A 16996-nucleotide genomic window follows, 5' to 3' on the forward strand; every position below is an offset into this window, starting at 1 on the left:
CTCAGTCCTGTTGTGCACACACAGTCAGTGCTGGGACACTCGGTCCTGTTGTGCACACACAGTCAGTGCTGGGACCCACGGTCCTGTTGTGCACACACAGTCAGTCCTGGGCCACTCAGTCCTGTTGTACACACACAGTCAGTGCTGGGACACTCAGTCCTGTTATAAACACACAGTCAGTGCTGGGACAGTCAGTCCTGTGAGAAACACACAGTGAGTGCTGGGACACTCAGTCCTGTTAGACACCCACAGTCAGTGCTGGGACACTCAGTCCTGTTAGACACCCACAGTCAGTGCTGGGACACTCAGTCCTGTTAGACACCCACAGTCAGTGCTGGGACACTCAGTCCTGTTAGACACCCACAGTCAGTGCTGGGACACTCAGTCCTGTTATACACACACAGTCAGTGCTGGGACACTCAGTCCTGTTATACACACACAGTCAGTGCTGGGACACTCAATCCTGTTGTGCACACACAGTCAGTGCTGGGACACTCAGTGCTGTTGTGCACACACAGTCAGTGCTGGGACACTCAGTGCTGTTGTGCACACACAGTCAGTGCTGGGACACTCAGTCCTGTTGTGCACACACAGTCAGTGCTGGGACCCACGGTCCTGTTGTGCACACACAGTCAGTCCTGGGCCACTCAGTCCTGTTGTACACACACAGTCAGTGCTGGGACACTCAGTCCTGTTATAAACACACAGTCAGTGCTGGGACAGTCAGTCCTGTGAGAAACATACAGTGAGTGCTGGGACACTCAGTCCTGTTATGAACACACAGTCAGTGCTGGGACACTCAGTCCTGTCGTACACACACAGTCAGTGCTGAGACACTCAGTCCTGCTATAAACACACAGTCAGTGTTCGGACACTCAGTCCTGTTGTCCACACACAGTCAGTGCTGGGACAGTCAGTCCTGTTGTCCACACACAGTCAGTGCTGGGACAGTCAGTCCTGTTGTCCACACACAGTCAGTGCTGGGACAGTCAGTCCTGTTGTCCACACACAGTCAGTGCTGGGACAGTCAGTCCTGTTGTCCACACACAGTCAGTGCTGGGACAGTCAGTCCTGTTGTCCACACACAGTCAGTGCTGGGACAGTCAGTCCTGTTGTCCACACACAGTCAGTGCTGGGACAGTCAGTGCTGTTGTCCACACACAGTCAGTGCTGGGACAGTCAGTCCTGTTGTCCACACACAGTCAGTGCTGGGACAGTCAGTCCTGTTGCACACACATAGTCAGTGCTGGGACACTCATTCCGGTTGTACACACACAGTCAGTCCTGGGACACTCAGTCCTGTTATACACACAGTCAGGGATGGGACACTCAGTCCTGTTAGATACACAGTCATTGAAGGGACTCTCAGTCCTGTTAGACACACAGTCAGTGCTGGGCACTCACTCCTGTTATGCCCACAGTCAGTGCTGGGACACTCAGTCCTGTGATGCACACACAATCAGTTCTGGGACACTCAGTCCTGTTATACACACACAGTCAGTGCTGGGACACTCAGTCCTGTTATACACACACAGTCAGTGCTGGGACACTCAGTCCTGTTATACACACACAGTCAGTGCTGGGACACTCAGTCCTGTTATACACACACAGTCAGTGCTGGGACACTCAGTCCTGTTAGACACCCACAGTCAGTGCTGGGACACTCAGTCCTGTTAGACACCCACAGTCAGTGCTGGGACACTCAGTCCTGTTAGACACCCACAGTCAGTGCTGGGACACTCAGTCCTGTTATACACACACAGTCAGTGCTGGGACACTCAGTCCTGTTATACACACACAGTCAGTGCTGGGACACTCAGTCCTGTTATACACACACAGTCAGTGCTGGGACACTCAGTCCTGTTAGACACACACAGTGAGTGCTGGGACACTCAGTCCTGTTATAAAACCACAGTCAGTGCTGGGACACTCAGTCCTGTTGTGCACACACAGTCAGTGCTGGGACACTCAGTGCTGTTGTGCACACACAGTCAGTGCTGGGACACTCAGTGCTGTTGTGCACACACAGTCAGTGCTGGGACACTCGGTCCTGTTGTGCACACACAGTCAGTGCTGGGACACTCGGTCCTGTTGTGCACACACAGTCAGTGCTGGGACCCACGGTCCTGTTGTGCACACACAGTCAGTCCTGGGCCACTCAGTCCTGTTGTACACACACAGTCAGTGCTGGGACAGTCAGTCCTGTTATAAACACACAGTCAGTGCTGGGACAGTCAGTCCTGTGAGAAACACACAGTGAGTGCTGGGACACTCAGTCCTGTTATGAACACACAGTCAGTGCTGGGACACTCAGTCCTGTCGTACACACACAGTCAGTGCTGAGACACTCAGTCCTGCTATAAACTCACAGTCAGTGTTCGGACACTCAGTCCTGTTGTCCACACACAGTCAGTGCTGGGACAGTCAGTCCTGTTGTCCACACACAGTCAGTGCTGGGACAGTCAGTCCTGTTGTCCACACACAGTCAGTGCTGGGACAGTCAGTCCTGTTGTCCACACACAGTCAGTGCTGGGACAGTCAGTCCTGTTGTCCACACACAGTCAGTGCTGGGACAGTCAGTCCTGTTGTCCACACACAGTCAGTGCTGGGACAGTCAGTCCGGTTGTACACACACAGTCAGTCCTGGGACACTCAGTCCTGTTATACACACAGTCAGTGCTGGGACAGTCAGTCCTGTTGTACACACACAGTCAGTGCTGCGACACTCAGTCCTGTTATACACCCACAGTCAGTGCTGGGACAGTCAGTCCTGTTGTACACACACAGTCAGTGCTGCGACACTCAGTCGTGTTATAAAAACACAGTCAGTGCTGGGACACTCAGTCCTGTTCGACACACAATCAGTGCTGGGCACTCACTCCTGTTATGCCCACAGTCAGTGCTGGGACACTCAGTCCTGTGATGCACACACAATCAGTTCTGGGACACTCAGTCCTGTTATACACACACAGTCAGTGCTGGGACACTCAGTCCTGTTATACACACACAGTCAGTGCTGGGACACTCTGTCCTGTTATACACACACAGTCAGTGCTGGGACACTCAGTCCTGTTATACACACACGGTCAGTGCTGCGACACTCAGTCCTGTTATAAAAACACAGTCAGTGCTGGGACACTCAGTCTTGTTATAAAAACACAGTCAGTGCTGGGACACTCAGTTCTGTTGTCCACACACAGTCAGTGCTGGGACACTCAGTCCTGTTGTCCACACACAGTGAGTGCTGGGACACTCAGTCCTGTTATACACACACAGTCAGTGCTGGGACACTCAGTCCTGTTATACACACACAGTCAGTGCTGGGACACTCAGTCCTGTTATACAAACACAGTCAGTGCTGGGACACTCAGTCCTGTTAGACACCCACAGTCAGTGCTGGGACACTCAGTCCTGTTAGACACCCACAGTCAGTGCTGGGACACTCAGTCCTGTTATACACACACAGTCAGTGCTGGGACACTCAGTCCTGTTATCCATACAGTCAGTGCTGGGACACTCAGTCCTGTTATCCATACAGTCAGTGCTGGGACACTCAGTCCTGTTAGACACACACAGTGAGTGCTGGGACACTCAGTCCTGTTATAAACACACAGTCAGTGCTGGGACACTCAGTCCTGTTGTGCACACACAGTCAGCGCTGGGACACTCAGTCCTGTTGTGCACACACAGTCAGTGCTGGGACACTCAGTCCTGTTGTGCACACACAGTCAGTGCTGGGACACTCAGTCCTGTTGTGCACACACAGTCAGTGCTGGGACACTCAGTCCTGTTATACACACACAGTCAGTGCTGGGACACTCGGTCCTGTTGTGCACACACAGTCAATGCTGGGACCCACGGTCCTGTTGTGCACACAAAGTCAGTCCTGGGCCACTCAGTCCTGTTGTACACACACAGTCAGTGCTGCGACACTCAGTCCTGTTGTACACACACAGTCAGTGCTGGGACACTCATTCCGGTTGTACGCACACAGTCAGTGCTGGGTCTCTCAGTCCTGTTATGAACACACAGTCAGTGCTGGGACAGTCAGTCCTGTGAGAAACACACAGTGAGTGCTGGGACACTCAGTCCTGTTATAAAGACACAGTCAGTGCTGGGACACTCAGTCCTGTCGTACACACACAGTCAGTGCTGGGACACTCAGTCCTGCTATAAACACACAGTCAGTGCTCGGACACTCAGTCCTGTTGTCCACACACAGTCAGTTCCGGGACACTCAGTCCTGTTGTCTACACACAGTCAGTTCCGGGACACTCAGTCCTGTTGTCCACACACAGTCAGTGCTGGGACAGTCAGTCCTGTTATACACACACAGTCAGTGCTGGGACAGTCAGTCCTGTTGCACACACATAGTCAGTGCTGGGACACTCATTCCGGTTGTACACACACAGTCAGTCCTGGGACACTCAGTCCTGTTATACACACAGTCAGTGCTGGGACACTCAGTCCTGTTGTACACACACAGTCAGTGCTGGGACACTCAGTCCTGTTGTACACACACAGTCAGTGCTGCGACACTCAGTCCTGTTATACACACACAGTCAGTGCTGGGACAGTCAGTCCTGTTGTACACACACAGTCAGTGCTGGGACACTCATTCCTGTTGTACACACACAGTCAGTGCTGCGACACTCAGTCCTGTTATAAAAACACAGTCAGTGCTGGGACACTCAGTCCTGTTATAAAAACACAGTCAGTGCTGGGACACTCAGTCCTGTTATAAAAACACAGTCAGTGCTGGGACACTCAGTTCTGTTGTCCACACACAGTCAGTGCTGGGACACTCAGTCCTGTTGTCCACACGCAGTGAGTGCTGGGACACCCAGTCCTGTTATACACACACAGTCAGTGCTGGGACACTCAGTCCTGTTATCCACACACAGTCAGTGCTGGGACACTCAGTCCTGTTATCCACACACAGTGAGTGCTGGGACACTTAGTCCTGTTAGACACCCACAGTCAGTGCTGGTACACTCAGTCCTGTTAGACACACAGTCAGTGCTCGGACACACAGTCCTGTGATGCACACACAGTCAGTGCTCGGACACACAGTCCTGTGATGCACACACAGTCAGTGCTCGGACACACAGTCCTGTGATGCACACACAGTCAGTGCTGGGACACTCAGTCCTGTTATACACACACAGTCAGTGCTGGGACACTCAGTCCTGTTATGCACACACAATCAGTGCTGGGACACTCAGTCCTGTTAGACACACAGTCAGTGCTGGGACACTCAGTCCTGTTATGCACACACAGTCATTGCTGGGACACTCAGTCCTGTTATTCACACACAGTCAGTGCTGGGACACTCAGTCCTGTTAGACACACAGTCAGTGTTGGGACACTCAGTCCTGTTAGACACACAGTCAGTGTTGGGACACTCAGTCCTGTTAGACACACAGTCAGTGCTGGGACACTCAGTCCTGTTAGACACACAGTCAGTGCTGGGACACTCAGTCCTGTTATAAACACAGTCACTGCTGGGACACTCAGTCCTGTTATGCACACACAGTCAATGCTGAGACACTCAGTCCTGTTATACACACACAGTCAGTGCTGGGTCACTCAGTCCTGTTATACACACACAGTCAGTGCTGGGACACTCAGTCCTGTTAGACACCCACAGTCAGTGCTGGGACACTCAGTCCTGTTATAAACACACAGTGAGTGCTGGGACACTCAGTCCTGTTATAAACACACAGTCAGTGCTGGGACACTCAGTCCTGTTATAAACACACAGTCAGTGCTGGGACACTCAGTCCTATTATGCACACACAGTCAGTGCTGGGACACTCAGTCCTGTTATGCACACACAGTCAGTGCTGGGACACTCAGTCCTGTTATGCACACACAGTCAGGGCTGGGACACTCAGTCCTGTTATATACACAGTCATTGAAGGGACTCTCAGTCCTGTTAGACACACAGTCAGTGCTGGGCACTCACTCCTGTTATGCACACAGTCAGTGCTGTGACACTCAGTCCTGTGATGCACACACAATCAGTTCTGGGACACTCAGTCCTGTTATACACACACAGTCAGTGCTGGGACTCTCAGTCCTGTTATGCACACACAGTCAGTGCTGGGACACTCAGTCCTGTTGTACACACACAGCCAGTGCTGGGACACTCAGTCCTGTTATACACACACGGTCAGTGCTGTGACACTCAGTCCTGTTAGACACACAGTCGGTGCTGTGACACTCAGTCCTGTTAGACACACAGTCGGTGCTGGGACACTCAGTCCTGTTAGACACACAGTCAGTGCTGGGACACTCAGTCCTGTTAGACACACAGTCAGTTCTGGGACACTCAGTCCTGTTAGACACACAGTCAGTGCTGGGACACTCAGTCCTGTTATACACACACAGTCAGTGCTGGGACACTCAATCCTGTTATCCACACACAGTCAGTGCTGGGACACTCAGTCCTGTTATCCACACACAGTCAGTGCTGGGACACTCAGTCCTGTTAGACACACAGTCAGTGCTGGGACACTCAGTCCTGTTATACACACACAGTCAGTGCTGGGACACTCAATCCTGTTATCCACACACAGTCAGTGCTGGGACACTCAGTCCTGTTATCCACACACAGTCAGTGCTGGTACACTCAGTCCTGTTAGACACACACTCAGTGCTGGGTCACTCAGTCCTGTTTTACACACACAGTCAGTGCTGGGACACTCAGTCCTGTTAGACACACACAGTCAGTGCTGGGACACTCAGTCCTGTTAGACACACACAGTCAGTGCTGGGACACTCAGTCCTGTTAGACACACACAGTCAGTGCTGGTACACTCAGTCCTGTTAGACACACAGTCAGTGCTGGGACACTCAGTCCTGTTAGACACACACAGTCAGTGAAGGGACACTCAGTCCTGTTAGACACACAGTCAGTGCTGGGACACTCAGTCCTGTTATACACAAACAGTCAGTGCTGGGACACTCAGTCCTGTTATACACACACAGTCTGTGCTGGGACACTCAGTCCTGTTAGACACACAATCAGTGCTGGAACACTCAGTCCTGTTATACACACACAGTCAGTGCTGGGACACTCAGTCCTGTTATGCACACAACATCAGTGCTGGGACACTCAGTCCTGTTAGACACACAGTCAGTGCTGGGACACTCAGTCCTGTTATGCACACACAGTCAGTGCTGGGACACTCAGTCCTGTTATACACACACAGTCAGTGCTGGGACACTCAGTCCTGTTATACACACACAGTCAGTGCTGGGACACTCAGTCCTGTTATACACACACAGTCAGTGCTGGGACACTCAGTCCTGTTATACACACACAGTCATTGCTGGGACACTCAGTCCTGTTATGCACACACAGTCAGTGCTGGGACACTCAGTCCTGTTATGCACACACAATCAGTGCTGGGACACTCAGTCCTGTTAGACACACAGTCAGTGCTGGGACACTCAGTCCTGTTATGCACACACAGTCAGTGCTGGGACACTCAGTCCTGTTATACACACACAGTCAGTGCTGGGACACTCAGTCCTGTTATACACACAGTCAGTGCTGGGACACTCAGTCCTGTTAGACACACAGTCAGTGCTGGGACACTCAGTCCTGTTATGCACACACAATCAGTGCTGGGACACTCAGTCCTGTTATGCACACACAGTCAGTGCTGGGACACTCAGTCCTGTTATACACACACAGTCAGTGCTGGGTCACTCAGTCCTGTTATACACACACAGTCAGTGCTGGGACACTCAGTCCTGTTATACACACACAGTCAGTGCTGGGACACTCAGTCCTGTTAGACACACACAGTCAGTGCTGGGACACTCAGTCCTGTTATACACACAGTCAGTGAAGGGACACTCAGTCCTGTTAGACACACAGTCAGTGCTGGGACACTCAGTCCTGTTATACACACACAGTCAGTGCTCGGACACTCAGTCCTGTTATGCACACACATTCAGTGCTGGGACACTCAGTCCTGTTATACACACACAGTCAGTGCTGGGACACTCAGTCCTGTTATAAACACACAGTCAGTGCTGGGACACTCAGTCCTGTTATAAACACAGTCAGTGCTGGGACACTCAGTCCTGTTATACACACACAGTCAGTGCTCGGACACTCATTCCTGTTGTACAACAGGTCTGAGTATTTATTGCCCTGCCTTGCATGATCTTTTTTCTGCCTGGGGCAAACGCCTGGTGTGTGATAGTTGAATATGAGGAGGTCGCTGAATGCAGCTCACAGAGACGTAGTGACAGGATCAATCGTCATTGCTGTCAGCTAATTTGACCCATTCTGTCTCAGTGAAATGATTTCTTTTGATTATGATATGAGTTTGGATTACATCATGGGATGAAATTACTGAGGGAATTTAAAGGGGCAGCTGCTGATTGAAGGGAAATGCGGAGTCATGGAGGAGGAAACATCTGTAGCTCAATTCTGCTTCATTCCTGAGTAGCATGTATGCAAGTTAGAACTTGCATTTATATAGTGGCTGTCACAACTGCAGGATATCCCAACATCCTGTACAGTTATTGACATAGTTTTTGAAGTGTGGTTCGTGTGGTATTGGAGGAAGTGCGGCAGCCTATTTTGTGCACAGCAAGATCCCACACCCAGATAATGGGGAAATCGACCAGATAGTCTGCTTTCAGGGTTGTTTGAGGAATCAGTGTTGGCACCCAGGACATGCTTCCCCGCTGTTCCTGCCATCTTGGCTGTAGAATCTTTCATGTCCACCTGAGCGGGGCCTCGGTTTAATGTCTCTGCTGAAAGACGGCACCTCAGACAGTGTGGCACTCCCTCAGTACTGCACTGGACGTACTTGCTTGATTAATGGACTCAGGTTTCCGGAGTGGAAATTGATCCTTGACCCTCTGACCCCAGAGGTGAGAGGGCGCCACCTGCTGAGCCATAGCCGACACAAAGGTCGAGACAAAAATCAGTCCTCGGCCGGGAGTTGGTGTCAACGGCATGTTGGCCTGCACCAGCAGTCGAGACAGAGGCCCTGCCTTTTGCAGACAGTTCATTCCTGGAGCTCCAGCCCTTCCTCTGATCAGTGGCTGAAGGATTTGCCTGCTGAGGAAATTCCCAGGTCCCATTCCCGGCCTGTGGTCACAAACAACCAGCACGGAGCAGAGGGGCCGAATGGCCAGTTTCTGCGCTGTGCCTTCCGCGTACTTCTAAGTAGTGACCTTCTCCACTCTGGAAATGTGTGCGCGCGTAACACGTGGAGTAGGAACGGCGCTGGGCTGAGCAGCGATGTTGTATGTGGTCGAATAGCCCACCCACCGGGCTGACCAGTGGGGAGCAGCTGCTGCACTGACGTAGCAGAGAATTACTGCAGCCTCGCAGAATGTGGCAGAGAGTTGGCATCTTCAGAGAGAGAACTGGGGCAACAAACCACTGGTGCAAAGGACACACTGGGTCATGGCACGTGGTGAGGTGGGGGAGGGCAGGGCTGTGGAGGAATATAGTCCTCCAACACTGTGGTCAGAGGTGCAGGCAGCCAGCGTTTGCCTTTAATTCGAATGAACTGACTAGTGGTTGGCTCCATGGCATTGCTCACATGACATCAGGATGAAGCAGATCATTTTGCTCAGGTTTTCGGACGGGGATCTGCACCTCCGGGAGCGTAGGCAGCTCCGTCTAGTGGTGGGAGTGTGCAGCTGCATGGAATGGTGGCGCCCAGATAAGGAGTGGGTGACAGGCACCCCAAATTTAATTTGTCACCAGACAACCTTCTGTGGCGATGCGCACAGGGAGTCAGGATCGAGAAACGTCGTGTTCTTTATTTTCAGATTGTCATTATAAACTCCAACGCCCACATTTATTATAACTGTACATGTAAACATGTCACGCCGTAATGGCACCCCCCCGCCAGTGGTGGCGCTGCGGTCTCAATGATGTGATAAGTGGCATAAAATTGGCATTTACACTGAGCTATGGGAAATGTGTGACGGTGGTACTGTTGAGAGTGCCCGTCTGGGAACTTGTCGCTGCAGTTTTAGCCTCAGCTTTACTCTGTGTCTAACCCCCCTGCTGTACCTGTCCTGGGAGTGTTTGATGGGACAATGGGAAAACAGTTTTATTCCCCAGCATCAAGATGCCCCACACAAATGAACACACAAAAATTCAGAGATAAGGTTATAAAATGGAAATTATGATACCTTCCAAACCCAGGGCAATGTTTCTATAAACACCATTCCTGTGTTGTAAAATTTGGGGCAACCAATCAGTGGCTGTGCCTCCGTGACCCCTCCCCCCAACCTGAGACTCAGTGGATGATGTAACACAGAACGAGGCCATTTGGCCCATCATGATGGTGCAGGCTGTTTGCTTTGAGTTTTCTTTCTTTTTGACCCCCTGTCCCCTGACCTTGTCACCATCTGGGGTAATGCCCCGTGAGCACAGGGCGTTCATTACAGGATGCCTGTGGCAGTGGTGCCAATGGCCTATTCGACCATTGGGGCATCACCGCTGAGCCCGATCTCCTCATCACCCAACAGGCTCTACGTGCGGGGCCCCCAGCGAGCCTGGGGTGGGGGGGGGGCGTGGGGGAATGACAATCCGAACCCAATTTTCATCCACTCCCCAACCCAGCGATACTGAAGCTAATGGTAGCATCTCAACAAAGACAGCAAGCTGTGCATTTCTGTAGCACCTTTTAACAACCTCCGGACATCCCAAAGCGCTTTAAAAGACAGTTAAGTACTTTGCGATGTTTAGCCCCTGTCATAATGTAGGAAATGCAGCAGCCAATTTGCGCACAGCAAGATTCCACAAACAGCAATGTAATAATGACCAGATAATCTTGGGTTTTGTGTTGTGTGATATTGTTTGAGGGCCAGAGACACCGGGGAGAACACCCCCCCCCCCACCCCAACCCTTGCTGTTCATCTAATAGTGGCCATTGGGTCTTTTAAGTCCACCTGATAGGGCAGACGGGGCCTTGGTTTAATATCGCCTCTGAGAGAGATGGCACCTCGGACAGTGCAGCACTCCCTCGGCCTGGATTTTGTGCTCAAGTGTCTGGTGTGTGACTTGAACCCCATGACCTTCTGACTCAGCCTAGGCTGACCCCTTGGAAACACGTCTCCCGGGGTAACCGGGCCCAGCGTGAATATTCACCGCAGGCGCTTAGCTGTGAGCAGGCTGACTCCCCACCCGCATCCCCCCCCCCCCCCCCCGGACCTCCACCTCCACCTCTCCCCTCACAGTCAGGTCTCCCCCCGCTTTCCCTCTGCCTCAAACATCAGCTCATGGGGTGGGATGGGGCTGGACTTTGTCCTGACCCGGGCCTCTGCGCCCTGCGGGGGTTTTCGGAGGCCCTCATAAAGCAGGCCGCTGATCGGCTAGCTCCAGCCTTTGTACCCAGTCTATCAATCAAAAGGCTCGTTGAAAAGAATTGGCCTTTTTGCCACCCACTCCTCTCCCTCACCTCCCTCCCCGCCTCCCCCCGACCCCACAATACCGAACGCAGGGCGCTCCAGCCAGGCTGTGAGATGGGTCAGAATCTGCAGCACTGCACAAGGGAAAGGGAGAGAGCCCAGCCCCGACATCGTGAGAAAGGGAAAAAAGCAAAACCGAACACCCCGCCCACCCAAAAAACAAAAAAAAGCTCTGAATCCCAATTAAAAGTGCTTGCCCCTTACCTTTCGGATGATCCTTAAAACAGCACTCCGGGATCGCACTGACCTTCCAGCACCCAGCGTGCTTTGTATTGCCTCGTGTACGTCTTTCTCTTTCGGAGTTGACAGGCCTATCGACAAGGTAAACGATACCTGTGACACGTGAATGGCATCTTTCCCCTCAAGTCATCGTTGGGTCTTTCAGCAAAAAAAAAACCCCCCCCCACAAACCCCCGGCCTCAACTCCCCTCCGTCACAACCAATCCTTTCCTCCCCAAGAGTTCAGTAAATCAGAAAACGACCACCCCCTCCCCACTCCTTTTCCCTCGTCCCGGGAAGGCGCACCTCACGGAGGATGAGTCAGTTTTGCTTTTGAATTATTTTCCAGTCCATTCTTTCCACAGGGCAGTGTTTGTCTTCAATTCCAAAACACCCCCCACCACCCCCCCCCCCAACCCGACTCCCCTTTTGTTTTCTTCCCAGTCTCACAGGTACTTTGGCTCCTCCAGGCTTCGGCCTAGCGATAAAGCTATTGTTAGCTTTCCCCGAGCTGCTGATTTTTTTTTTCTTCCCCCCCCGCTTTAACCCCGACGGCGTGGGGGAAAATGAAGGAGTTGTCACCTGGTGGGGAGGAAGGCGAGCGGGCTGGGAGCGTTGGGATCAGTCCCGTCGATGGATTCGTCCTCCGGCCCCGGTGCTGACTTCAAGCAGTTTGGTTCACCGTCAACCTTTGACCCCCCCCCCACCCCCTTCCAGGCCGTCAGTTGGCCCTTGTGGAGGAACCCGGGCCCCTCGGCTCCTTCATTCAGGTTCACCCGCAGCCACGGTGGATGAGCTTAGGAGAGCACAGCTGCCTGCTTCACTTTTTCCTTCCTCTCGTGGGTTAAAAGACAAGGGGGACGATCCGATGGGAGACGGCTTCGCGTGGAAGAGAAACCAGAGGCATGACCGCCGCCACACACCAATCGATCCGATTAAGCCGTCTGCCGTTACTCTCTCCGGCTGCTGTTTTCCTCCGACCTGCCTCCGGCTCTCCTGATTAGAATTCGCACCTGACACCCCTCTTGACTTCCGTCTGCCAGCGCAATCCCCTCTCGGCGACGCACTGCGTGAAGCATGACGCGGGTAACCGGTGGGGGCTGGGGCCGTGACGCAGGTTCGGCCTACGCAGGGTGTGTTCTCGGCCTCCTCCCCTCCTCCCTCTGCTTCCGATGGGGAGAGCCTACGGACTGCAGAGCGAAGCTGGCGCAAGGGAGGGCGAGTGGCTGTCTCTGTTCCTGCTGAATGGGTTGAGGAGGGAGTGGGGGGAGGGGGAGGGGGAGGGGGGGAGGTGGGCGAGGGAGGAAATGGGAATCGTCAGGTAGCGACAGACCAGGGCCGGCTCCCGGAGCCGACTGCAGTCAGGACGCTCGGGTCATTGAAGGGAGAGAAAAGCTGCCCAGCTTTTAATTGATCTCTTGACAGCATTCAGCGAGAGCTGCTGAATATCAATGAGCCGTCGGGCCGAGAGAGGGGGAGGTTGGCAGCTCATTGAATGAGCAAAGCCATCCACCTTTCCAGCTGCCGGGTGGGCTATTGAGAGCGTTGAGTTGAAAGCAGCCGTGACTCAGCCTGTGGCGCTGCAGCCTTTCTGCTGCTGATGCAGCAGTCTCAAGCAGCCAAGACCTAGCCCTTCAAAACCACGGCAATTTGAGTTATTCCTTCTGTGATTAAAACCTCAGGATCTGCCCACCCCTCCTCCTTTCTCCCCGCCTTCCAGCCCCCGAGCCCAGCTCCCTGGATGTGTATAATTGCGATGATCCCAGTCCCAGGGTGGGCATGACCTTTGGTGACCCCCCACCCCCTCCCGCTTTATGGCGTTTAACCCTCACGTTGCCCAGAATGTGCGTGTGGCAGTTGTCAAGAGAGAGAGAGAGAGCGAGCGCAGGGATTTAAAGGGGCTGCGTTCTTATAAATCCGGAATGAAAAAGCTAGTCTAACGGTGACCGTGAAACCAGTTGTCGATTGTTGTTAAAGAAAAAAACCCAATCTGGGTTCACTTTAGGGGAGGAGATCTGCTGTCCTCGCCCGGTCTGGCCTACATGTGACTCCAGACCCACAGCCATGTGGCTGACTCTTCACTGCCCTCAGAACTGCGGGGGCCCAGGACTGAACTCGGTTACTCCAGGTGGGGGCCTAACCAGAGCTTTGTACGGCTGAAGCCTAACTCCCGCCCCTTTTGTAATCTAGTAACGGCGACTTAAAAACCCAGCTGGTTCATGAAAGCCCATTTCGGGAAGGAAACCAGCCGTCAGTACCCGGTCTGGGCCTACCCGCAACCAGTGTGGTTGACTCTTAGCCGCAAATCCCCCTGCCCTTCCCCCACCCTCGAAACGGCCTAGCAGCCTCTCAGTTGCTTCAAGAATAAGGTGCACCGCCACCTCCCCGAGGGTGAAGGGATGGGTAATAAATATGGGCCTTGCTGGCCATGCCCACATTTAGAGAATGGTTTAAAATAATCTACGCTGTTGTTGTGACTGAGATTAGATAACTCAGCGCGGGCTGTTTGACCTGCGAGGGTGGTTGCTTGGCTGGGAGGGGGGGTCATGCCCACCGAGCCAGTGAGGGCTCAGCTCGGGGTGGGGTGTCCAGGCTCTTGGCTTGCGTAGGCCGCTTCGGATTTAGAGTGGAGCAGTCGGTGGGGTGCGGGGGTGGGGAGAGGGGGGGTAGGGATTCAGTGGGGGCGTGTGGGGGAGCGCGGTCCCGTTGCTTCCCGGACGCCCCGAGATGCCGGGATCCCAGCGTCGTGAATCGGGGATCGATCCTTTTCCCGAACCCCCGGGCCCACAGGCTTCGAACAAGGCCGGACTGAAAAGGCCCCAGTGCATTTACATAGCGCCTTTCCCAGCCTCGGGACGTCCCAACCCACTTTACAGGCCATGAGGTATTTCCGAACTCTAGAGACTATGTGACTGTAGGGAACACAGCAGGCAATTTGCGCACAGCAAGATCCCACGAACAGCAATATGATAATGACCAGATCATCTGTTCTTTTTTTCAGTGGTGTCAGTTGAGGGATGAAGGTTGGCGCCAGGGAGAACTCCCCCATGCTCTTTTTCTCATCCCCCCCAAGAGACCCAACATCCAAAAGACGGCACCTCCAACCATGCAGCACTCCCTCAGTACTGCACTGAGAGCATTCCGAGATTTCCGTACTCCAGTCTCTGGACTGGGACAACTCTCTGAGTTGGAGGCTGATCTTTTGGCGCTAATGGATTGTGCTCTGGGCCTGTTTTTGGATTTCAGCCTGGGGGCAGCAGGCACAATTGGGCCTGGCCCCCTTGAGTTGGAGCCAGGGGTGGGAAGCGGGATAACTCGGCCACAGTTTGGAGTTATTCAGCCACCCCCACCTCTCATCACCCCTCCCACACCCCCACATCCCACTTGGAAAGTGCTGGTGAGGCAGCTCAGACTAGGCCGGGATGCCCTATGTGGTCGAACAGCCGGCTGCCCCGTAAAGGTTGCCGGTTTGAATGAGGTGAGGTACCGGACCGGGGTGAGGGGGTGGGTGCAGGAGCCAGTTCCATTGAGGGGTTGACACATTTAGGGGGTACAGGGGGAGTGGGCAGGGTCGGAGGGAAGGGTAAAAGGAGTGGGTTCTGGGGTCTAATGGGGATACTGCGTTCATTTGGGTTATTGAACCAAACTCCAACATTGGTGACTGTGTCAGAACATTGTCCCTCCTCCCCACCCCCCAGCCCAGTGTCCGCAATACAAAGGACTTGCATTTCTATAGCTACCTTACACATCCTCAGGGTGCCCCCAAAGCATTTTCCACCCAATGAAGTGCAGTCACTGTTGCAATGCGGCCAATTTACACACAGCAAGATCCCACAAACAGCACTAAGGGCGAGGAGCCAATTAATCAGTTTTAGTGATGTTGATTTAGGGATAGATATCAGCTCCGATACTGGCCGTGGGATCTTTGACATCCACCTGCGCGGCGGGACGGACCCTTCGGTTTAACGGCTCATCCGAGAGGCGGCACCTCGGACAGTGTGGCACCCCCACAGCACAGCGCCGGGTGCCTTAACCTCGAGGACAGGCTCGAGTCTCCAGAGTTGGGGCTCGACCCCCTCGGCCTCAGAGGCAAGAGTGGGACCCGCAGAGTGGCCGGCGGCGGGACCCACACGGACTGACGTGCATTTGTGTAGCACCTTCCCCTGCGTCCGCAAAGCGTTTTGCAACCAACGGCGTACATCTGACGTGTCGCAATTTAGGAAACACAGCAGCCAATGCGTGCATGGAAAGATCCCATAAACAGCAACGCGATCGCCCCAGATCGAACCCTGTTTAGTAGAGACGGAGGGCTAAATATTTGAGGCGTACTCATTACTCGAGCAATGTGGATCACCTCGGCGGGCTCCCAAAGCACTAAACTGCCATCGAGCCACGTCCCCTGGCGGTCCGATCACTGCTGTAAGTGTAAGGAACCAATTCGCGCACAGCAAGATCCCAAGGGGCAGCCAGAAGAGACTCGGATCAGCCCCAACCCCCCAGGGCACAAGGTGGGAGCCCCGGCTGTGGGGGTGGCGGAAATACAGTTTGAGCGCAACAAGATCCCACGAGCTGATCATGGGATGATGGCCAGTCAATCTGTTCTTGTAGTGATATTGGTTGAGGGGTAAATATTGGACACAGAACTCCAAGGCGCACACCCCACCCCAGCTCTTCCTCAATGCAACGGGATCTTCTACGTCCACCTGAGAACGCAGACAAGGGCCCTTGGTTTAATGTCGCATCTGAAAGACGGCACTTCACAGCGCAGGGGTTAGATACAGAGTAAAACTGTCCCCATCAAACACTCCCAGGACAGGTACAGCACGGGGTTAGATACAGAGTAAAGCTCCTTCTACACTGTCCCCATCAAACACTCCCAGCACAGGTACAGTACGGGGGTTAGATGGGCAGTTTGTGGGCCACTTCCTCTGTGCAATCAGCTGTGCCTGTATAGGCTGGTGGGAGGAGCGGCTGGAGAGGAGAGAGCTGAGAATTATAACACAAGTGTGGAACTGATTCTATCCATTGGAGTAAAGGATCTGGAAGTTATTTTGGAGAGGTGGGTGTTGGAGCACCGGTGAACTGTTTTGCTTGGATTGTTGGGGGAAGGGAGGAGATGCTGGACGATCCAGGGGTGGGGCTGAAAGATTCTATAGGGAGCCCCTGGATTTGCTTTTGCGTTTTCCTCCACCGTGCACAAAGGGGGCTCCCTCTCCACCTCAACTGCGTGGCTCAGGAGCCGCCCGGGTGAAGGAACTCTTGTTAACAACAACAGTAAGTGGAAAGAACTGGCTCTGGGACCGCACGGCAAGCC

The 16996-nt window shown here is 53.5% G+C and overlaps 1 protein-coding gene across 2 annotated transcripts in view; it reads right to left on the bottom strand.

Moving 5' to 3' along the window:
* LOC137357538 (neuronal tyrosine-phosphorylated phosphoinositide-3-kinase adapter 1-like) overlaps positions 1-12351 on the bottom strand; it is a 272550-nt gene extending 260199 nt beyond the window's left edge. For both annotated transcript variants that reach the window (XM_068023935.1, XM_068023934.1), the window contains exons 1-2: positions 12265-12351; positions 11668-11774 (exon numbers count right to left, since the gene is read on the bottom strand). The gene's annotated coding sequence lies outside the window, so the exon portion shown is untranslated. The remainder of the gene's footprint in view (positions 1-11667; positions 11775-12264) is intronic.
* Between the last annotated feature and the right edge of the window lie 4645 nt (positions 12352-16996).

The sequence above is a fragment of the Heterodontus francisci genome, chromosome 48 (assembly GCF_036365525.1).
Source record: "Heterodontus francisci isolate sHetFra1 chromosome 48, sHetFra1.hap1, whole genome shotgun sequence".
In the NCBI taxonomy this organism is placed as follows: domain Eukaryota; kingdom Metazoa; phylum Chordata; class Chondrichthyes; order Heterodontiformes; family Heterodontidae; genus Heterodontus; species Heterodontus francisci.